The 24,351-nt window shown below is 42.3% G+C and overlaps 1 protein-coding gene across 1 annotated transcript in view; it reads right to left on the reverse strand.

Annotated features, from left to right (window-relative positions):
• Positions 1 to 20,211, reverse strand: part of LOC140911927 (uncharacterized) — a 77,286-nt gene extending 57,075 nt beyond the window's left edge. Inside the window, exon 1 of the mRNA XM_073346087.1 lies at positions 19,587 to 20,211. The gene's annotated coding sequence lies outside the window, so the exon portion shown is untranslated. The remainder of the gene's footprint in view (positions 1 to 19,586) is intronic.
• Between the last annotated feature and the right edge of the window lie 4,140 nt (positions 20,212 to 24,351).

Below are 24,351 nucleotides of genomic sequence, written 5' to 3' on the forward strand. Positions count from 1 at the left end.
AGGCAGCCCTACCCTCTTTAATTATACCTGTAGCCCACGAGCCCTACCCCCTGTATAACTAACCGTAGAAGAGAGAGCCCTACCTTCTCTAACCCTAACCCTAGCCCAGGGAATCGTACTCTCTGTATCCATAACCCGGGGAGCCGCAGTCTGTATAACCCTAACCCCAGCCTGGGGAGCCCTACCCCCTGTATAACTAACTATAGTCCAGGGAGCCCTACCCTCTGGGGCTTTAACTAACTCTAAACCTAGGCCTGGGATCACTACACTCTGTAACCCTAACACTATCTTAGACAGTCCTACCATTGTAATTCTAACCCTAGCCCAGGGAGGCCTATCCTCCGTAATCCTAACCCAAGCATGCTGAGCCCAACTCTCTGTAAACCTAACTCTAAACTGGAGTGCTCGACCCTTGTTTAACCCTAACTCTAGGTCGGGGAGTCCTAGCCTCGGTATCCCTAACACAAGCCCAGCTAGCCTACCACTGTAACACTATCCTTAGGCTGGGAGGCCTTATCCTGTGTAACTTTAACCCTAGCCCAGGGAGCCCTATGTGCCGTAACTCTAACCCTAGCCCAGGCAGCCCTACTCTTTGTATCCATAATCATAGCCCAGGTTACCCTACCCTCTGTAACCCGAACCCTAGCCCAGGGAGCCCCACCCTCTGTATAATAGGCTGGGGAGCCCTATCCTCTGTATTTCTAACCCAAGGCCAGATAGCCCTGCACAGGGAGCCTACACTCTGTAACCCTAACCATAGCCTGGCTAGTCCTACCCTCTGTAACCTTAATCCTACTTGGGTGAGCCCTATCCTTCGTAACCTTAACTATACTCCAGGGAACCATATCCTCTTTAACCAGGATCCCTACCCTCTGTAACCCTAACATTCCACTGGGGAGCCCTGCTTTCTGTAACCCTAACCCTGGGCTGGGCAGCCCTACCCTCTCTGTAACACTAATCCTAGACCAGGAACCCCGACATTCTGTCTCCCCAGCCATAGCTCGGAGACCCCAACTCTTTTTAAACATAACTCTAATCTGGAGAGGCTTACCCTCTGTATCCTTAACTCTAGGCCAGGGAGCCTTACCCGCTGTAACCCTAACCCTAAACTGGAGAGCCCTACCTTCTGTAACCCTAACCCTATATGAGCAAGCGCTACCCTCTGTAACCCAAACATTATCCAGGGAGCCCTGTCCTCTAGAACCCTAACTTTGAGAGCCTTAACTTCTACTATCCTATCACTAACCCGGTGGGCCCCATCTTTTCTAACCATAACTGTAGCCTGGGGAGCTTCACCCTCTGTAACCCTAAGAATAACTTGGAGAGCCCTACTCTCTGTAACCCAAACTAGAAGAGTCTGATCCTCTGTAACCCTCTGTAACCCTAACCCTAGGCCAGGAAGCCCTATCCCTCTGTATCCCTCAACCTAGTCTGGGGAGCCCTACCCTCTAGAAACCGAACCCTAGCCCCAGCAGCTCGACCCTGTGCGTTCCTATCCCTGGGAGATCTAATCTTTGTAGCCTTAACCCTAGCCTGGGGACCCTGTCTCCTGTCTCCTGTGACCTTAACCTGGCCCTTGCCCCCTCTGCATTCCAGTAAAGCTGCTTCCTCTTTCTCTTCTATGCTTCCTAGGCACAATGCTGGGAGGCACTGAGAGTGCAGGAGAGACTGACCTGCCTCCTTTCAATTCTGGTACCACAGCTGTCCCAGCAGCTGAGACGAGCAATTGCAAGGAAACTCCTGCTCATCCCCTGAAGCCCTGGGATGGTCCTTGCTCTGTGGGCATTGTGCATGGCGAGACTGGTTGGCATGTAGGAGCTTTCGGGATAAAGTTCCATTTTTACGATTAGTCACCTCACCCTCTAAATCGCTGTTTTGTTCCTGTTGTAATTTGTTTAGCTCCTTAAAGATATGATCAGCTTCTATACACAATGAGATGTGTCATAAAATACATAACCCCCGTTTTAGTTGTAAAAATAAAGATTTTTAATTCGACACCCACCCTCCCCAAATTTATGTTGTATTTTCAACATGAATTTAACAACCACAACCCACATGAAGATCAGATGGCCTGTGTATAATGGTATCCTTTTACCATGGTTTCTTTTGGTCTTTATAGGGAAAATAGTGCAGATACTCTGGATTGGTTTAACTGTACTTGACCCAAGCTCAGAAGTAGAAGAAAGTGGGAATCTGGTGGTGGTGTGAGATAGACCAGATTGATGGTTGCTCCATCTGATGCCAACATCCTCCAGGGGCCATTACTACAGCTTGGGACTAGGTGAATGAAACAGCATTCTGGCCAAGCCCCCTTCTGCATGTATGATGGGGTAGTGGTGGAGGACCCACTGCAAGTGAATGATCCTCTCACTAGTTAAAAAGTGGCTTTAAGCCTTCATGAGGCTCAGGATCTAGCCAATAGCTTGGGAGAACTGCATGTGCAATATACAGTATGGGGAGGGAACACTTAGGGATCAATTTGGACAAGAAATAAACAAATACTGATAAGTCAGGAGGTAAAATCCTTGTTACTTGAGGCCACTAAACAATTAGGAATGTTTACCCTAGTGCATGTGCCTAATTCTCAGTTGGGTAAACTGTTATGCTTACTTGAAAATGCCAATTGTACTTTTAGTTGGATAAGATAGTCTTCACTTCCTATTCTTGTGCTGTTAAACAGTTGCTGTATTCTACTCCAAATGTGACTGCACTTCTCCTGCATGCGATTTAGGATCCTTGGGGAAAAAGTTAGTTGCTAATATAACTATATGGGTTATCATCCATCCATCCATCCCTCTCTCTCTCACACACACACACCCTTGTATCAAAAAGAGCATGATGTAATGTTTGGTTTGGCTTACATGTGTGACCAACCAGGTAAATGTATAAATTAAAAACACAGAATAATAATAATAGGGAAGGTGCTTGTTTTAATCTAAAATGGACTCCTTTTTCAGAATCCAGGTTATGATCTGGTTTTGAATCTATTTATTTTTTTTAGCTTCTGAAAGGACAATTTGGGAACAGAAGTCATTTACGGAAACCTTGTAAGATATAGTCTTTGGAAGCTAATACACTTTCATTGTTCCAGTATCTCCTGCTGTAGAGCATTAACTGCTCAATAATGAAGTCTTTCAAATCAACCACTCCTGTCACAATGATGCACTTGAATCTACTGACTTGGCTGAGCACAAGATAGGGATAATTTCCATTAGTCTTTTGTCCAATATAGTATCTTTGCTCTCTGAATATGAGCCATTTTCATTACAGTTCAGTTATATTAGATATTAATTCAGTGCATAAGACTCATGTATTTTTGGCGGTTTGCTCAGTCTGTTGCATGTTCCTGAAGTGTAAAAGAGTCTTCTATGGTAAGAAAGGTTGGGACAAAGCTGTCTTTCTTCTGTTTTTCTAAACGGAAATAACCTTCATTTTTATAATTAATGCACATTTTTATAATTAATCTGATAAATCCACTAGTATAATCTACCAGAATTAAAAAACAAACAAGAAAGTATCTTGTTATGCAGCCTTAACTAAAATTCAAGGACATTTGCTTCAACGTGTCCAGTGGAGAAGGAATGTGAGGAAATTATATGCTCAAATCTAAGAAGTCTCTACTGAGCATAGACGTATAGAGTTTAAGGCCAGAAGGGACCATCAGGACCATCTAGTCTGACCTCTTGTACACTGCAGGTCACAGAACTTCACCCACCCACTCCTGCAGTAGGTCCATAATCTATAGCCCTACACACTGTATGCCTAACCTCCAGCTCAATTAGATCTCCTGCATTTCCTTTGTCTTGATTTAAAGCTTTCAAGTTACAAAGAATCCACCATTTACTCTAATTCAGACCAGCAAGTGACCAGACCATGCCCCATGCTGCAAAAGAAGGCGAAAAATCCACAGGATCTCTGCCAATCTGACTTGGGGGAAATTCTTTCCTGACCCCAAATACGGCAATGGGCAAGACCCAGCAGCCAGACACCTGGAAAAGAATTATGTGAAGTAACTCAGAGCCCTCCAATGGCCCTTCTCCGGTCATTGGAGATATTTGTTGATGGGGCATATGCCAGTGTAGGCAATCTCATCATACCATCTCCTCCATAAATTTATCACGATGCATCTTAAAACAAGTTAAGTTTTGTGCTCCCACTACTCCCCTGGGAAGGCTGTTCCAGAACTTCACTCCTCTGTTGGTTAGAAACTTTTCTCTCATTTCAAGCCTAAACTTGGTGGCTAGTTTGTATTATTTGTTCTTGTGCCAACATTGGCATTGGTCTGGGGTTGGGAATACAGAGTATAAGACTCCCTGGGCTACAGATAGGGAAACGGATAGTAGGGTTTCCCATGCTAGGGCTAGGGATACAGAGGGTTGGGCTCCCTGGCCTAGGGTTCTGGTTACAGAAGTTAGGGTTTCCCAGGCAACCTTTAGAGTAGGGTTAAGGTTAGTGTTACATAGTGTAGTGCTGCCCAGGCTAGGGTTAGAAATACAGTGAGTAGGGCTTCCTTGGTCTATAGTTAGGATTACAAAGGGTACGGGTCCCCAGGCAACTTTAGAATTTACAAGAGTAGGGCATCCCATGTAAGGATTAGGGATACAGAGTGGACGAAAGAAATCAAGTTAGAACAATCTACCTGTAAGCAGAGTCAGGATGAGCTCCACCCTGACATCTGGTGGTGAGGTGTGGCAAGTTGTGGAAAAGAACTTCTGGGGCTGATCTTATTTGCATAGGCACACCCATCCCACCTAGCATGAGCCCATAGCTGCCCAAATGGTCACTTTGGCTGCTGTGAGACCCCAGTTTCCCTGTTATTGGGGCAGGAGGAATAATTTATTATCCTGATTTTGTGAATCAAGGACAGTGGAACTGTACTTGGCCTTTTGTTATGATGGAGGGACTCGCCATCAACGAAGTAGCACTCGCTAGGCAAGGGACATGGGTTCCAAAACTCAGTGAATTGAGAGAGGCTGGGAATAGGTAGCAGTATTTGGGGCGTGGGCCCAGGCCTTACATGCTAATTACACTGCCTCCTCTCTTCACTGTGGAATATCAGAGCTAATCTTGATTCTATTAGGAGTCTAGTTACAGGCTGTTGAGCTGAATTCACTTTGGGCCAATGGTGCACCAGTGCTGAGGCTCCCCTACTACAAGCTGAAATCACAAAAGAGCTAAACTTATTAAGAGCTGAAATCACTGAGTGTTGTGTTAAGCAGTGGGGGGCCTGAAGATATATTGCGGAGCAGTTTGTGGGGATGGCTAGCAGAGCAGAGCAGCTCATTAGGGCAGCTGGCAGAGCGGAGCAATTCGTGGGATGGTTGGCGGAGCGGAGCTGAGCCCCATGGAGAGGTGGGGCAATCGGCTTAACCCCTGAACCCCCCCCATCTTCACCCAGGTTGGGAGGTAAAACTGCAGATAAACTTTCGAACTCTGGCACTGCACTGACCAGGGACAGAGACTTTTGGGTTGTTGGACTTTTGGGACTTTGGGTTGCTGGACTCAAGAACCAAAGGGAAAGGACACGCCCCAATTTGCTTGGGGTGGGTTTTTGCTCATGGGTTGTGTTATGAATCCTGTTGGTGGTGTTTCCCCAACATAATGCCACATTGTTTCTCTCTGTTATTAAAAGGCTTTTGCTACACTCAGACTCGGTGCTTGCGAGAGGGGAAGGCGCCTAGCGGGGGTGGCATATATTTGTCCCAGGTCACTGGGTGGGGGCTCGAGCCAGTTTTGCATTGTGTTATATGAATAGAACCCCTAGATACTGAACCCGGCCCTTGTTGCAGCCAACTCTGATGGGCAGAAGGGTTACATACCTATTGTACAAACACATTGTATTTTTTCTCAGTTACCATTTACCTCCATGTCTTTAATTATTCTCTCTTTCAAAATTTGTTCTAAGACCTTGCATATAACTGAGGTCAAACTAATGAACCACTAGTTTCCTGGATCAGTTTTTCCCCCTTTTCTTAAATATAGATACTATATTTACAATTTTCTGGTAATAGGGTATGAGCGCTGAGTTTTTGGATTCATTAAAAATCGTTGCTATTGGGCTTGTAAAAGTTCCTTTAATATTCTTATATGGAGATTATCTGGACCCCCCAGTTTGGTCCCATTAAGCTGTTTGAGTTTGGCTTCCACCATGGATAAGGTCATTTCTACTTCCATATCCTAGATACCCTGCTACTTCCCCCAAGCTTCTTGTTACCCTTATTAAAAACTGAGGCAAAGTATTCACTTAGGTGTTGGGCCATAACTAGATTATCTTTACACTTCACCCCATCCTCAGGGCTTAGCAGTCCCACTTCTTCTTTCCTTGTTTTTTTCTTTTTATATGGCTAAAGAATTTGTTACTATTAGTTTTCATTTCCTTTGCAAGGTCAAGCTCTGCTTGGCTGTTCACGGTTCTCACATTTCCCTGTAATTTCTGATCTCCAAGAGATAGCCTGCAAGGAGTGGAAGAAGGGATGGATCAGCAAGGAAAGCTGTCTGATTTCTTTTAAACAAACATCAAACTGCAGACCAACCCTTCCCTACAATTTTTTTCCTCCTCACTTGTGATGTAGGCTTCAGATAGTTTCTGCAACTTTGACAACGTAATTCCAAGCCTGCTCCACATTCAAATCCTTGAGTTCTTCAGTCCAGTCCCCTTCCCTAATTAATTCCCTTAATTTTCAAAGTTTGCTCTTTTGAAATCAAGGACCGTAGTGTCACAGTTCTCGGGCTGCTGATGGATGACTCCCACTGTACAGACACAGAAAAGTCCTTAAGACACCCTCACCAGTCTAAGTAGGGGTCCCTATGATACAAACTTAGTTAAATAATTCTCTTGTGTTTGAAGGGGATGGGGCTCTTGGTTCCTACTCCCCTAGTCCCTTTGGTATGGTCTCAAACTCCCTAACCCTGAAAGGGGTAGAGAGTAGTGGTACCAACTGCCTAATGGCATGCCTTGGAGCTTGCTGAACCTGTCCTGCCCATCCAGTTTGCCAGAGCCACTGTCTCCTTTTAGGCGGGGGGAGACAAAGGGGAGAGGGGGCTGGTAAATGGCTTCCTGAAAGCTTCCAGGGGTCTCCCTTGGGAGCTTTAGAGCTGCCATTTTCTCTCACAGAGCTGCCCAACTTCCTGTTTTTAAGCCCTTAGTCCACTCTTGACAGAGGGGAGGGGCCAGCCTTGCCCACAGCAGCTCTTTAACCCCTCCATCACTGGTATGGGGTTTATACATCCCATCACACTTACTTGTAGACCTATTTTTGTTTCTCTCTCCATTTAGTTTAAACTGACTCAACTCATGATCACTCGAACCAAGTTTGTCCTCTGCAACCAGTTCTTCTCTGAGATCCCCACTACTTACCAATGCTAAATCTAAACTGGCATCACCTCTTGTTGGTTTGGTGACTGTTCAGCTATCACATCCAGGAATATTTGGACCCTACCATTATCTTGTCCTCCAGTCTATATCTGGGAAATTAAAGTCTCCCATAATCACACAATTCCCAGTCCTATTTATTTAATTAAAAATATTAAAGAGGTCTCTATCCATATCCAAATTGGATCTGTGGGGTCTGTAGCAGACCCCAAGCACTACCTCAGTGGAGCACTTACCTTTCTTCCCCAAAGGATTTTGACCCAAACGGTTTTATCCATTCCATCACTTCTAATTTTTACACTCTACCTCATCACTAATATACACTATCCACCATCTTTACCTTTCTTTCTGTCTTTTCTGAACAGCACATACCTTTCAATAACTATTCCAGTTATGACTACTATTCCACCCTGTTTCTGTTATCCCTATACGTTGGGATTTCCTCCAAGACCTTTTCCACTCAGCTTATCCAGAACAACTAGTCCAGTTCTAGAAGAACACTTCATCCAGTTCTCGGGGATCCAAAACACGCAGTTCGACTCTGGATTTCCTCACTCAGATTCCTTTATTTGGCATACAGAAAAGCTACGCTGAGTTGATCAAACTCAAGTGTAAGGGGTGGGTATAAGGTGTACCACATATCCAAAGTTACATGGACAACCTCTTCCTTCATATACATGTACACATTACATTGCATTTGCTATATATCAGGGGTTTTCAACCTTTTTCTTTCTGAGCCCCCCGCCTCCCCTCCGCAACATGCTATAAAAAGTCCATAGCCCACTTTTGGAACAACAACTCTTTTTCTGCATATAAAAGCCAGGCCCGGTTTTAGGGGCTAGCAAGCAGGGCAATTGCCTGGGGCCCCACACCACAGGGGTCACTGTGAAGCTAAGTTGCTCAGGCTTCGGCTTCAGCCCTAGGTGGCAGGGCTCAGAGCCCTAGCCTTCAACCCTGCACAGTGCAGTTTCGGCTTTCTTCCTTGGGCCCCAGCAAGACTAACACTAGCCCTGCTTGGTGGACCTCCTGAAACCTGCTTGCGGCCCCCCCAGGGAGCCCCAGATGCCTGGTTGAGAACCACTGCTATATGTTAAATCACATATTTTTGGATTGGCTTGGTTACTTTGCTGGAACCAATCCCTATACAGAATGCTCTGTCCGTGTACTGTTCACGTGGAACTTGATCTTTACATTCCAGGTTTATCTTGTCCATAGTCCCTAGTATTAGGGTGTTGCTGCTTATCTTAGCTAGCACAGATATCCTGACTGCAACATACTGTTTGTCAGGCCCCTATTTACAACTCAACCTTTCATTCACCTTCCCAATTATGCCCACTAAGAAATGAGGCAAGTTCCTTATGTCAAGCCAGGCCTACGTTATATCTGCTTTCACTTCCCACACCAGTAGTTCTAGTTCCTCCCTTTTGTTACCCAGGCACCTTGCACTGGTGCACAGACATCTTAGTTGTTTCTGCCTGGCTTTACCCAGACTCCTCGCCTGATTAGGTACAGTCATTTTACTCCCAGTATCACCTACATGACTTTTCCTGTAAGTAGTATTGGCACTATCTTTCCTCTTCCTATCCATTCTCCTGCCCTCTGTTGTTCCTTTCTCCATTGCTATGTCCTCTTGAGCATGCATCAATTGTGATTTTTCAAAGGCTTCTGACTTGGGTTGATCTTCATGGGGATGGTAAAAGACACACCCCTGACACAGAGGACACCTCCCTGCCAAATTTTGAGTTCTTAGTCCAAAGCATGGGAGAACTAGAGCTTTTCAGAGATTCCAGATTTTTTTTTTAACATGGGCAAAACAATGTATTTTTTCCTATTCTCATTCTCAGAAACAGAAGACTGTTTTCCCAAAATCTTCAAAAAAATTCATCCTGAGGCAGACACCTGACTTGGAAAATTTCAGCCCAAATGTTTGAGTTATAAGTAAGTGAAAACAGGCTCTTAAAATGGGAAGTGTTGGGTAACTTTAATAATAGGCAGTGCTACCAGCCCCACCGATAACAAAAGCTTACATTTATACAGGAACTATGATTCTAAAGTATTTCAGACTTAAGCTGATATACAACATATATCTCTGGGTCGCTTCATCCATCATGGAAATGCAGCCACTTCTAGAATGAATTGTAGCAACTCTTTAACAGCAACACTTCACAACAGTTTAGGACAAGAAGTGAACGAAACTTATCTGGCTGAGACAGCAGGGAGGATTTAGATAGGCAACAGGAATTTGCTCAAAACACCTTTTCTTTTCTTTTTCAGAAATGCTATGGGATTTTTATTGCCCACATAAAATCAGGGCCTCACAGTTTTACCTCTCATCTGAAAACTGGCACTTGTTGTAGCTTGCTTCCCATTTGCACCATATTGGGGTAACAGGTTCTGTAAAGACTCGGAGGAAAGCCTGGCACCTACTAAACCAATAAGGGAACTTCCCGCAACAAGATGAAAGTAGGAGATCTCAGAGCCAAAATGCTTACTTGATGCTACTTACTCTGGGAAATCACAGCACATGGGGGTATGGCTGCAGGGAACACACACAAAATCATGTTTGGGAACCTGGTTATTGTCTGAGACAGGATTATTTTTATTACTTGCATTACAATAGTGCTTAGAGACTTCAACTGAGATTGGGTCCCATTGTTCTAGACACTGTACAAACACACAATAAGAGACAATCCCATCACTTGCAGTCTTTAAATCTAGACTGGATTTCTGTCTAAAAGAGATTGTCTAGCTCAACCACAAGTTATTAAGCTTGATGCAGGAATCACTAGGTGGAGTTCCATATCCTGTATTATGCAAGAGATCAGACTGGATGATTATCATGCTCCCTTATTATCTTAAATCTGTCGATCTATACAAGATTGACATCTGTTTCTATTTGCTAGGAGTCTAGAGAGTTTCTGAACTCTACTAGGGAGCCAACAATATTTACAGAATTTTCACTGTAAATATGTTTTCATGGGTCAAAGGCAGAGTATTAAAATCCCAGAATAGTTTTATTGTGAAGCTGTCCAGTCCTGCAGGTCTTCTTCAGTAATACCCTTTGCTTTAAGAAGGGTTCCGTGTACTTTCTACCTTCAGGGCCTAATTCTAAAGATGCAGAAGTCAACAGAAATTTTGCTATTGTCTTCAATGAGAATGGGATCAGGACCTTATATTATACTAACTCTCTGACCAGACCTCCTGGGCATCAGGACAAGCTGACCATGTATGCAGAGAAAACCTACATACCCAGAGGGACTCAGGAAAGAGAAACTGACTGACTGCCTGCCGCACCTGACCTAGTGAACTCTGGTGCAATAGTCTGCCTAGACATAGGGGGTGCTATTGCATTGATACGTCAGCCCACACACTGCAGTTATCATCTGCTTGGCACACATAGGTACTACCATGGCACACATAGGTAGGTCCCTATGAGTCATCAGATTCTTCATGCTGCTTCAGAAGTTCTGTACATTCCTCATCTGAGCAGGCAAGTCTTTTGGTAGCCATGTGGGATGGATTTAGTGGCAGCTTTGCAGATTGCTTTTGAGAAGCAAGTGTAAGTGTTTCTACTGAAATATTATGTGGTATGCATACTATATACTCATCTGTCAACTCTGAGTACTTTTTCAGTCTATTCTTCTTTAGTTCCACTGCAATCTACAGTCATAACGGGGATCATCACTCCTGTCCAAGTACGAATGGAATGGAGCTGGGTGCAAGGATGGTGTCGCCAGGAGGGCTTCGGCTTCCTTGACCACAGGATGATGTTCCAGGAAGAAGGACTGCTAGACAGAGATGGGGTCCAGCTACAGAGGAAGGGGAAAAGCATATTTGTCTTCAGACAGGTTAACCTAGTGAGGAGGGCTTTAAACTAGGTTCAATGGGGGTAGGTGACCAAAGCCCACAGGTAAGTCAAAAACATGGAGACCTGGGAGAAGGGTTGGAATTTGGGGGGGGGGCATTGACTGTTATAGCAGAAATAAGGGAGAGACAAGACAGAACTGGGAGGGGGGAAATCAAATCAGTGTCTTAGATGTCTGTATACTAATGTGAGAAGTATGGGGAATAAGCAGGAAGAACTCGAAATGCTAGTAAATAAACACAACTATGACCTAGTTGGCTTCACAGAGACTTGGGGGGATAATACGCATGACTGGAATATTGGTATAGAAGGGTACAGCTTGCTCAGGAAGGACAGGCAGGGAAAAAAGGGAGGAGATGTTGCCTTATATATTAAAAATGTATACACTTGGACTGAGGTTGAGATAGAAATAAGAGACAGACTTGTTGAAAGTCTCTGGGTAAGGATAAAAGGGGTAAAAAACAAGGATAATGTCATGGTAGGGGTCTATTAAAGACTACCAAACCAGGAAGAATAAGTAGATGAGGTTTTTTTAAACAACTAACAAAATCATCCAAAGCACAGGACTTGGTGGTGATGGGGGACTTCAACTACCCAGACATCTGTTGGGAAAATAACACAGTAGGGCACAGATTATCCAACCAGTTCTTGGAATGTACTGGAGACAATTTTTTATTTCAGAAGGTGGAGAAAGCTACTAGAGGGGAGGCTGTTCTAGATTTGATTTTGACAAATAGGGAAGAACTGGTTGAGAATTTGAAAGTGGAAGGCAACTTGGGTGAAAGTGATCATGAAATGGTAGAGTTCACAATTCTAAGGAATGGTAGGAGGGAGAACAGCACAATAAAGACAATAGATTTCAAGAAGGCAGACTTTAGCAAACTCAGGGAGTTGTAGGTAAAATCCCCTGGGAAGGATTTCTAAGGGGAAAAACAACTGAAGACAGTTGGCAGTTTTTCAAAGAGACATTATTAAGGGCACAAGAGCAAACTATCCCACTGCATAGGAAAGATAGGATGTATGGCAAGAGACCATCCTGGCTTAACCAGGAGATCTTCAATGATCTAAAATTCAAAAAAAGAGTCCTACAAAAACTGGAAACTCGGTCAAACTACAAAGGATGAATATAAACAAACAACACAAGTATGTAAGGACAAAATTAGAAAAGCCAAGGCACAACAAGAAAACATTCTACAAATACACTAGAAGCAAGAGGAAGACCAAGGACAGAGTAGGCCAGTTACTCAATGAGGGGGGAAAGACAATAACAGAAAATGTGGAAATGGCAGAGGTGCGTAATGACTTCTTTGTTTCGGTTTTCACCAAGAAGGTTGGTGACAATGGGACATCTAAAATAGTGAATGCCAGTGAAAATGAGGTAGGATCAGGAGTCTAAAATAGGGAAAGAATAAGTCAAAAATTACTTATACAAGTTAGATGTCTTTAAATCACCAGCGCCTGATGAAGTGCATCCTAGAATACTCAAGGAGCTGACTGAGGAGATATCTGAGCCATTAGCAATTATCTTTGAAAAGTCATGGAAGATGGGAGACATTCCAGAAGACTGGAAAAGGGCAAATATAGGGCCCATCTATAAAAAGAGAAATAAGGACAACCCGGGGAATTACAGATCAGTCAGCTTAACTTCTGTACCCGGAAAGATAATGAAGCAAATAATTAAGCAATCAATTTGCAAACACCTAGAAGATAATAAGGTGATAAATAATCGTCAGCATGGATTTGTCAAGAAAAACTGTGTCAGACCAACCTGATAGATTTCTTTGACAGGGTAACAAGACTTGTGGATAAGGGAGAAGTGGTAGATGTGGTATACCTTGACTTTAGTAAGGCTTTTGATACGGTCTTGCATAACCTTCTCATAAACAAACTAGGGAAATACAACCTAGATGGAGCTACTATAAGGTGGGTGCATAACTGGTTGGAAAATTGTTCCCAGAGAGTAGTTATCAGTGGTTCACAGTCATGCTGGAAGGGCATAACGAGTGGGGTCCCGCAGGGATCAGTTCTGGGTCCGGTTCTGTTCATTATCTTCATCAATGATTTAGATAATGGCATAGAGAGTACATTTATAACATTTGCAGACGATACCAAGCTGGGAGGGGTTGCAAGTGCTTTGAAAGATAGGATTAATATTCAAAATGATCTGGACAACCTGGAGAAATGGTCTGAAGTAAACAGGATGGAATTCAATAAGGACAAATGCAAAGTATTCTACTTAGGAAGGAACAATCAGTTGCACACATACAAAATGGAAAATGACTGCCTAGGAAGGAGTACTGCAGAAAGGGATCTGGGGATCATAGTGGATCACAAGCTAAATATGAATCAACAGTGTAAGGCTATTGCAAAAAAGGCAAACATCATTCTGGGATGTATTAGCAGGAGTATTGTAAGCAAGATACGAGAAGTAATTCTTCCGCTCTACTCTGCACTGATTAGGCCTCAGCTGGAATATTGTGTCCAGTTCTGGGCGCCACATTTCAGGAAAGATGTGGACAAATTGAAGAAAGTCCAGAGAAGAGCAACAAAAATGACTAAAGGTCTAGAAAACATGACCTATGAGGGAAGATTGAAAAAAATTGGGTTTGTTTAGTCTGGAGAAGAGAAGACTGAGAGGGGACATGATAACAGTTTTCAAGTACATAAAAGGTTGTTACAAGGAGGAGGGAGAAAAATTGTTCTTCTTAACCTCTGAGGATAGGACAAGAAGCAATGGGCTTAAATTGCAGCAAGGGCGGTTTAGGTTGGACATTAGGAAAAACTTCCTAACTGTCAGAGTGGTTAAGCACTGGAATATATTGCCAAGGGAGGTGGTGGAATCTCCACCATTGGAGATTTTTAAGAGCAGGTTGGACAAACACCTGTCAGGGATGGTCTAGATAATACTTAGTCCTGCCTTGAGTGCAGGGGACTGCATTAGATGACCTCTCGAGGTCCCTTCCAGTTCTATGATTCTGTGAAATACTGAGCCCGACTCTGTGCTAACATATGCTGGCATATATGAAATAATTGATATCAGTGGAGTTGTTAGTGTAAAACCAGGGTGAGTGGAGAATCAGCCCATATTTTTACACTAGTACAGATGGTGAAGCCTTTTCTAACATGAAACTAATTTAAATTTGGTTTCTATGATGAATTTCCCCTTATTGCAAAACCTCTAAGAGCACACGTTATGGTTATTAATGGATACATTCTACCCTCCAGGAGTCACACAGTGCATCTGTTGACTTCAGCAGGAGCTGCACTAGTGTCTCAGAATGAAGAGCTGGCCTCACAGTATTTCAGTTGAAACTGTTGTTTTTTAATGCACCTGTTCAGTTAGAAAAAATTGCAGAGCTCAGCTCAGTAAAACCAACAGGTTTTAGAGTCAAATTTTGAATATCAGAGCCGCTGTGGTTTTGATAGGACACATCGCTCTATCTAGGTCAGCCACTGCTAACTGCAGGGCACCGTGCATTTGTATTTCTTTAGATGTCACTCACTCATATATAATGATCTACATTGATTTCTTTTTGAGGAGTTGATCTGCAGTATTGGCCCTTCTCATTCTATCCAGACTTAAAAACAATCAGTACCTGAAAACTATGGAAAGTAAAAGCATAACCATATTTAGCCAAACAGGACATTACAAAGAAATCACATGATGCTTGCCCTGTGAGACATGAGCTCTGAGCTCTGCTAAGCTGCACTTATGGATACAGCTACAAGCAAACCCTCCTGTCATGCATTTATGCACAAACATCCCACATTGCCTCTTGTAACAACAGTCACATTATGCTTCCTTGCACAAAACCAGCTTTCAGTTTAGATTTCCTTAATCCTGTCAGATTCCAACTCAGCCAGCTAACAACTATTATCTATGGGAAAACCTTCCATGAAATAAAGCAATGTCCTTACTGAAATGACATGTCATAAAAATTAGCTAATGCACCAATCTTATGAAATATTTAGTTTATATCTGTAAATTACAGACTCTTGGTTGCCTAAACTTTTGTGCTATAAATCTCAGAAGCACAGCAATATACAAACAGCACACACAAAATCCGAATCCTAATTCCCATATTTACACATCATACATTGCACTTTTAAACAATGCATTATACACATATAGATACCTACACATTATATATACACACGAGTGTTCTATTAAAAGTATGAATGTTTTGTAGGATATTCATATGTCGATATTCATTTAAATCTACGTCCTTAAGGGCAGATCCTCAGCTGCTGTTAATGTTATAGCTCCAATGAAGTCAACAGAGCTATGACAATTTATACCAGCTGAGGATCTAGCCCTTGTAGAGAAACAAAGACAGTTCTAAACATGGTGACATAGCAATCTGCCACTAACAGTGAAAGAGCTAAAGGTAAGCCTCACTAAAGGGTTAACTTAGAAGAGTACCCTAATCATTTCCTGAAAGCTGTAGTATGAAACTGCATGGGAAAGAGAGGAGAAACCCAGTGCAAGGTGCACATCACAGAATTGGTTTCCTCCTATAATAAGGGTGTGATTCATAGGACTGTTGGTAAGAGGTTAATCTTTATGTCAAGGTCCCACTCACAGGATATGGGTCAGAGTATCTGTTAGCAAATGCCATCTTGGAATCAAGAAAGTGGGCTCAAGCATGCTGCTAATGTATAGCCTTTTGAATCACCTCATGGTGGCACAAATTCAGTATTGTCGCTTCTCAAGGTGTTGATTGGGGGAAGAAGCAAAATTAGTTTTCTATTTTTTGTTTCTCACTTATATGCGTCAAATGGCAGCATTATTAAGCATTCAAAAATCATGAGTCAGTTTCCAAAATATGCCATTAGAGTATCTTAAAAATCATGAGATTTTAAAACAAATAAATAAATAAATAAATAAATAATCAGGGGTTTGGCCCGCAGGGAGCAAAGGAAACTAAGGAGGCAGTTTATTAAAACCTGAACCTATTGAAGATAGTTCAATCCCCTTTATAAATAAAGCTGTACTATATTTGAGATACGATTGGCTGGTCTCTGGTCTTAGTGCCTTAATGTCAGTAGAATCCACGGCTCCTATGCTACAGCCATCGTGTAAGAAACACAAATCAGAATATGTACATCCTGGCCTAGAAGTGTATATTACAGCTGTTAATGTTGACCTTTTTTTTTTTTTTATAATAAAGGGAAAATATTAGCTGGCATTTTTTCTGGTATATGGGGTAAAAGCTATTTTATAAGCTTGACTTCTTACAATTGACTTTTTCAAACTAAACTGGTACTTCTTTGCTAATGGCTATTTCTAACATAATTGTTTTAGTGCTGTCAAGTTCAACTAGTTGGTGGTGGTGGGAAAACGTTGAGTCATCTCTACCTAAGCTTCTAAGCAATCAAGCTAATAAGAACACTGTCTCAGGGTTGGCTGGCTTTCTACAGAGCATCAGGGTTACAGCTGAGCATTTCACATCATGTGTAATGGCGCTGCACATTTGATGTAAAAAGGTAAAACACATAGTGCATGAGAATTTTTTTTATAGGACCATATTTCCAATGTGATTTTATAAGTCAATATTAAATCAGTCTGAGCTTCTAATTGTATTTCTGGAAACAAAAAAAAAACAAAAAACAACCCATCCCAAAATGTACCATGTCTGAAGAGAACGAAAGCAATAAAAGGATAATCTTGCAGTTAAAGGACTAGATGGGTATGGATGAGAACTGCGTGCAATTCTTGGTTGTATGACAAACTTCCTGTCTGACTGTAGGCAAGTCACTTAATCTCTCCGTGCCTCAGTTTCCTCACCTGTCAAGAGGGGTAATAATATTTCCTTTCTTTCACCCTTTGTCTATCGTGTCTATTTAGATTGTAAAAATTCTAGACAGAGACCATCTCCCTCTAAGTGTTTGTTCAGTGTCTGGCATAATGGGGCCCTGATCTCAGTTGAAGCGTATATGTGCTATTGAAATAAAATAATCACAATGATAAGAAAAACATAAAATATTTAAAACAAAACCAAAAATAAATATGGACAGGCAAGACCACTTTAGTCAACACCCAGCAAAGTGATCAATGGCTCCATGTCTAGTTGGTAGCTAGTATCAAGCGGAGTGCCCCAAGGGTCGGTCCTGGGGCCAGTTTTGTTTAATATCTTCATTAATGATCTGGAGGATGGCGTGGATTGCACCCTCAGCAAGTTTGCAGATGACGCTAAACTGGGAGGAGTGGTAGATACACTGGAGGGTAGGGATAGGATACAGAGGGACCTAGACAAATTGGAGGATTGGGCCAAAAGAAATCTGATGAGGTTCAACAAGGACAAGTGCAGAGTCCTGCACTTAGGATGGATGAATCCCATGCAGTGCTACAGACTAGGGACTGAGTGGCTAGGCAGCAGTTCTGCAGAAAAGGACCTAGGGGTTACAGTGGATGAGAAGCTGGATATGAGTCAACAGTGTGCCCTTGTTGCCAAGAAGGCTAACGATATTTTGGGCTGTATAAGTAGGAGCATTGCCAGCAGATCGAGGGACGTGATCATTCTCCTCTATTCAGCATTGGTGAGGCCACATCTGGAGTACTGTGTCCAGTTTTGGGCCCCACACTACAAGAAGGATGTGGAAAAATTGGAAAGAGTCCAGCAGAGGGCAACAAAAATGATTTCGGGGCTGGAGCACACAATTTATGAGGAGAGGCTGAGGGAACTGGGATTATTTAGTCTGCAGAAGAGAAGAATGAGGGGGGATTTGATAGCTGCTTTCAACTACCTGAAAGGGGGTTCCAAAGAGGATGGATCTAGACTGTTCTCAGTGGTACCAGATGACAGAACAAGGAATAATGGTCTAAAGTTGCAGTGGGGGTAGTTTAGGTTGGATATTAGGAAAAACCTTTTCACTAGGAGGGTGGTGAAACACTGGAATGCGTTACCTAGGGAGGTGGTGGAATCTCCTTCCTTAGAGGTTTTTAAGGTCAGGCTTGACAAAGCGCTGGCTGGGATGATTTAGTTGGGGATTGATCCTGCTTTGAGCAGGGGGTTGGACTAGATGACCTCCTGAGGTCCCTTCCAACCTTGATATTCTATGATTCTATGATTCCATGATTTTAAGTGATCCCAACTTTCATCCTGGCTTACTAGTGATCTCTAGGGAAAAAGCCATGTAATCTGACTGAGTTTTTCAAAGCAGTTCAGGGACATTGCGTAAATCCTGGCACTCACAAAATCAGTAGGAGTTTAGTTATTGACTTCAGTGGGGCCAGGATTTCACTCATTAGTTTCAATTGAAGATATGTATCTAAATCCGTTAGATTGTTTGGAAAATTTCAACCTACACATATATTTTACACCCCAAAAAACTACATTAAAATTATTCAGGTTGCAAAGTCTGGCTCTCAAAAGTTAGGAAATGCCAGAATTAAGATTGCCTGTGCATCCTTAATTCAGCCACCTTGTGTATATGTATTAAGATACAGTATTTAATTACATGATCACATCCTATTCTTCCATAGCACCCCTCCCTTATTCTGTGCCCAGGATGTACAGTGCTCAGGGACTGAGTCAGAGCTGGGTAATAAAAGAGACTTATAGGAGCCATGACTCATTTGTTGAAGAAGTTGAGAAGGTGTGTAGTGAACGTGGCAATGGATTGCAGCCCATTATCCACGTATAGTTCAACTCAGGATCAGCACCAGATCATAGCACTTAGATATATTTATAGAGAAGAGAAGCATACATTTATTACCAAAGATTCAAGATTCAAATGATAAGGATAATGGAAACAAAAGGTTCCATATAAAACAAAATCATCACATGGTTTTTGGAGACTAAACTTAACAGGCTAACCTCCTGTCTAAAGAAGTTTCTCTCATCCATCAGTGCCCTCTGCAGTGTTTCAACCAAGGCTGGTTGTAATCCCGTTTTCATGAAAGTAAACGTACTGTCTGTTTACTTTCTAGATGTAGGATAAAAGGGCGTGTTCTTTGCTGACTACTCATATCCCCAAAGTTCATTGTCTGTAGTCAGTGTAAGCTGTTATTCGTGTATGGTTATATCTTTGTTATGTATTATAATTAATGTTGCTGCAATTCAAAATGGCGCATGTGGTAGCAAGGGTTTGAACTCCATCTTGGTACCCTTTCATGACATTTTCCTGCCAAAACTCTGTTTCCCGCCAGAACTTGAGCGACTGAGAGCTGGTTGGAACTGGTTGGGGGAAGTGTCTGCCAGAGTGTGCCTCAGAAATTCACACCATAGAGAGCATATAAGGCAGCCACGTTCAGCTTCTTTGCACGGTCATTGGATCAAGACTTCGGCTACTAACATTGGATCAAGACTTTGGCTACTAACACCTGCCAAGGACTTTGATACTTACCTGATTCCTGTGTTCCACCAAAGGATCCAGTGAAGTCCAGATCTGTTGATCTCCTGCTTCGGCGGTAGAGAGCCAGATCCTCCGATGTTCCTGAGATTCTGAGATGGATTATCAGTTGCCGGTGACCTCCATCTGCAGTAGAAGAGAGACAGTAATTGTTTTTCAAGCACTTCATAATTTAACCCAGGGACAGTTTATGCCCCTTACTGGAATCTATTCTTGGGTATATGTAAGGGATCCCTTTAGTGAATCTTCCCCCAGTTGTAACATTCCCTTAATAAATCTTTCTGTTTAAGGTTATATTCTCTCTATCCTTTATTTCAATGCAACACAGGTAGGAGGCACACAGATTTCTAACTCTCCCAGTTGATAGATGCTGGTAGGAGTTGAACCTGTTATTTATGTCACCTTATTATTCTATAATAGAGATTTTGGGGTAACATCAGAGTTAGGATAACCATTCAGGGCTTATTTTTCCTGTTTGCTACTTCTCTGTTGATTTCACATCTCTGTGTTGACTTCAAATATAAATGGGAATACTCTGTGTTAATGTACAATGCTTAATTTACACCTCAGAGAGACAGATGAAGAAACATCTTTTGTCTGACAAAAAAACAGTTGCCAACTCTGTCTTGATACAGACTTTAAAACATTATTTATGTGTATGTGTGTGTGTGTGTATATATATATATATACATATACATACACACACACAACTCTTTATATAGTATCTGTACATATATTTCTCAGTGATATTAATGACCAGTGTGAGCCTGGCTTTCATTTAAGACCTCACATGACATTCTTTGGAGAACCAGAATATATATTACACACACCAGAATCAGTTGGCATTAGGGGCTTCTTGGGTCACAGCCACATGCTGAACAATGAAGAGAAAATACAATATTGAATAGTTGCTCATTTAGTGAGCAGCATCCATCCTGTGCACTGAATGAGGCACTATGGAAAAAATAGAGCGTGAGCGTGTATTTAAAGACTGTATCATAAGGCATACACATGAGGGGCCAAATTAAGGTTGCACAATTAATTCTGACATTTCCTAACTTTTGAGGGATTGACTTTGCAACTTTAACGTTCTTTTAATGTAGTTTTTTTGTATGTAACACCAGATATACATTGTACTGCAAATTCATCCTCCCATATCAGTATAATGGGAAATTTCAACACGATTTTGGGAGGGGAGTGGGGGAGACACTGAACTTGTGATGGCTCCAGGCCCAATTTACTATTAAGAGGCCACTGTGGTCCAGCATACTGGGCACTGGACTGGAAGTCTGGAGAAATGGGATTTTGGTCCTGGCTGTACTACTGACCTACCGTGTGTGGCCGTGGCTAGAGCACCTCACCTGCCTGTACATCCATCTTCCCATCTGTAAAATGTGGATGATGATCCTTACCTTTCTTTTGAGAACTTTGGATGAAAACTGCAACACAAATGTCATGTATTGTTAAACTAATCCATCCCTGGCCATGCAGAGGTGAACTTGGCCAGGACCAATTTATTATTACAAGACCAGCTGTAAAAAAGCTGAATGACCTGCATGAGGAACCTCCTAGATTCAGCATTTTCGAGGCCTCCTGAAGTGTAAGGATGGCCTCTGCGTGCAACAATTACTGCCCTTTCTGTGGGAACAGCAAGCAGACTTCCCACACCATCTGTGCAAAGGTGCTGGTAGCTCACACAGCTCAAATCACAAAGGACTAGAAATCTCATAAGAAAGCTGCTCTCACCAGACTTCCAGAGCTTATGTGAAACTCCTTGGGCTTAAAAAGCATAGAAATGAGATTCCAAACCTTTTAAAGTTCACCAGTAGTAATGAGGCAGTTCACTTTTATGCCACTATTCTGCTTTTGCTGAGGGAAACTTGTTGAACTATTGGATGTGGCCACAGAACACTGGCTATGTGGCTAGTCTTTTTTTTTTTTTCCTCTGAGGATTATATGGGAGTATGCCCTTGACTTTCCTTGATAGAGCCTTGGTTACCCCATAATATGCGTGCACACCTCAGCTATACTCTCAACTCCCATTGAAGGGGGCTCAACTCAGTCAGCAGGATCTGAAGGCGTTCGGCACATTGCATGACTGAGCCCATGATGTGCAGAAATATACAAGAGTTGAAGCAAAGAAGAAGTTGAATAATATTTCACACAAACATTTCCTGTACAGGCTTCCGATATTTCTCCCTCACCAGGACTGAGTGACCGACCTTGTGTATGCATTTCTCTGAAAATATTGCACATAGATTCAACTGTAATTTTCCCCTTCTTCATTTACAGTATATAGCTGCTATTTTGAAATCCTAAAACCATCTGGAAAGTTGTATGAGTAAGACAACTTGAATGAAGCCTCTGGGGTTTTGCTGTCTAACAAATATGGACCCAGCAGGTCTTTTGTGAATTTTGTAAATTTTAGCCAGAACAAGAATTTTCACATCATTTAATTAACTTCATGAAAATTTAACATAAATTACTAGAGTTTGGATTTTGTGAACTTTGCAGCATCAACACATGTAAAGAAATATGAGGAATTTTTCAGATTTCACTGAAGCAAAAGGCGAGCAGTCAGTGGGGAATAAGGTTCTTGTGTTTTGCTTTATAATGCTATAGCAAGGGAAAGGAAAGCAGTGTTCTCTTCAAATCAAAGGAGATTGCATAGCAGCTAGAAGCCAAGCTAGACAGCCTCCTTCTTGGTCTTAGTTAGACAGGGCCCCAAACCACAAAGTTCACATCAGGATCCAAACTTCCCTCAGTTCAGAGGTTTCCAGATCCTTGTTTTGGATTGGACCCATCTCTAAATTAGAGCTAATTACATCAGACCGGGTTTAAAAATCTGTAGTGTTGCTATGTAAAATATCACACAAATAAAATACTTTCCGTAAGATTTTGCCAATGGAAGCATTTTGTACTCCGACCTCACTCAGCTCCAGAAAACTATGGGCCATCTTCTGCATCATGATTTCTGCACAACTTCCTATTGATTCCAATGAGGAATCCTACATGAAAACTGATGGCTGGATTGGACCCATCTCTAAATTAGAGCTAATTACATCTGGCTAGAAAACATTTACACAACCCCAAATTGTGTAAAACTAGAGATTTGCATCGCAGACTGCTCAACAATCCTGAAATTCTCCATTGGCACCACCACAAGGAGAATGAGAGGGACACATTCCCTTGTCTTTTTACCATCCTGTTGCTGTTGCCCTCAGTGTGGCTGCAGGTTTCATGCAGTTGGACTCCTGTTCCTCTCAGAAAACTTTTATTTAATACTGTTGGCCTGGATTTCCTAGATTTCTAGCTTTGGAGTCTCTTCTTAGCTGCTGCAGGACAATCTAGCAATTGGTGTTTATCTACCTGCCTGAAGCTTAAAGAGACAGCTAAGCCCCAGTTGCATCAGTTAAGTTTTCGTGCTCTTTCCCTGGCTTGTTTTACACAGTACTTCTCTCTGCAGAGCTAGTGTCTATCTCCACAAGCACATCACCGTGTAAGCAGCTGCGAAGGGGAGGGGCGGAGAGAGAACAAGGTGGCAGAAGCCATGGTGGGGCCTGTCTGGAAGGTGGGGGTGGAGTCCCTGTCTATGAAAAGGGAGGCTGAGGGAGCACATGTGGGGAAAAGGGACATAAGGTATCTGTGTGGAGAAAGAGGTACAGAAAGTCCTAAGAGGAACACAAAAATAAAAGCAATGGAAAATTATGTAAAGAAGGTCAAAAATAAGAAACAAGAGAAAACAAACAGGAAAGAGCTCACTAAGAGAGATGGTGTAAAACAGGAATTTCACAGGCTGAGCCAAATGAGCTTTGAAAAACATGGTGAAGAAAATGTTAGAGAAAACAGAAGAAAACACCGGACCCAATGAGTTATTTATCAATACAGTTCGTGAAAGAGATGTGCTTTATGTGCATTGAAAAACTAGTTAGCATGTTAGCATCTAAGGGATGACTGCCATTAGTGTATGCAAACAAGCTCTCCTCTCACTAACAGCAGTGCAGCTCCCTAGAAATTGATTTGCAGTGAGAAGTTCTTTTCTTTTTAGAAGAACTTTTCTTTTAAAAAAAGAAGCGATAATCCCCGCTAGTATAAATAAAGTGCCTCAGATGCAAAGATGTAACAAAATCTGTGCTATAGCAGCACAATGTAAAATCACCCAAGCATGTCATCACCTGTAGGTGACTTAAACACATGCCCTTCACTTAATGGGTGTGGTTTTAGTGTGTATTGAAAGTCAAAATATGAGAAAGGCAATGTTTGCCTAAATGCAGTAAGAGCATCTACCTTTATAGCTCCTGGAGACCAAACAGGCAGCAGATTACACACGAGCACAGCAGTCAGCTCTGGTGCAAGCGATTGCTCTTATGCTGTACATACAGCAATAGCACAAGGCAGCAGATACGAGAAGCATAAAGTGAGAACAGGTGTAGAGGGAAAATTAGGGAAAGTAAAGTATTATGTCTGTACTGTGATCAGTACTGGGCACACCTACAGAATATTACTGTACTCATTGTGTGTTAGAAGGCATTGCCAATACAAATCAGCTCCCACTACCACCTGGTGAACTCATGTCACTTCTGAATATAGTACGAGTCCCTGATGTTGCTCTTTTTTCTCATGTGACATATTACAGTGTCTCAAGGGCAGAACAAGTCAGGAGATCGGGGCATCTTGACTTGAGTCTGAAATGTAACAGATAGACTTGCACTTGTATTGTGCAGCCCGCAAGTGGTTGTTTGCTATCAGTTGTCACAAG

This window comes from Lepidochelys kempii, chromosome 5 (assembly GCF_965140265.1).
Source record: "Lepidochelys kempii isolate rLepKem1 chromosome 5, rLepKem1.hap2, whole genome shotgun sequence".
Classification (NCBI taxonomy): Eukaryota; Metazoa; Chordata; order Testudines; family Cheloniidae; genus Lepidochelys; species Lepidochelys kempii.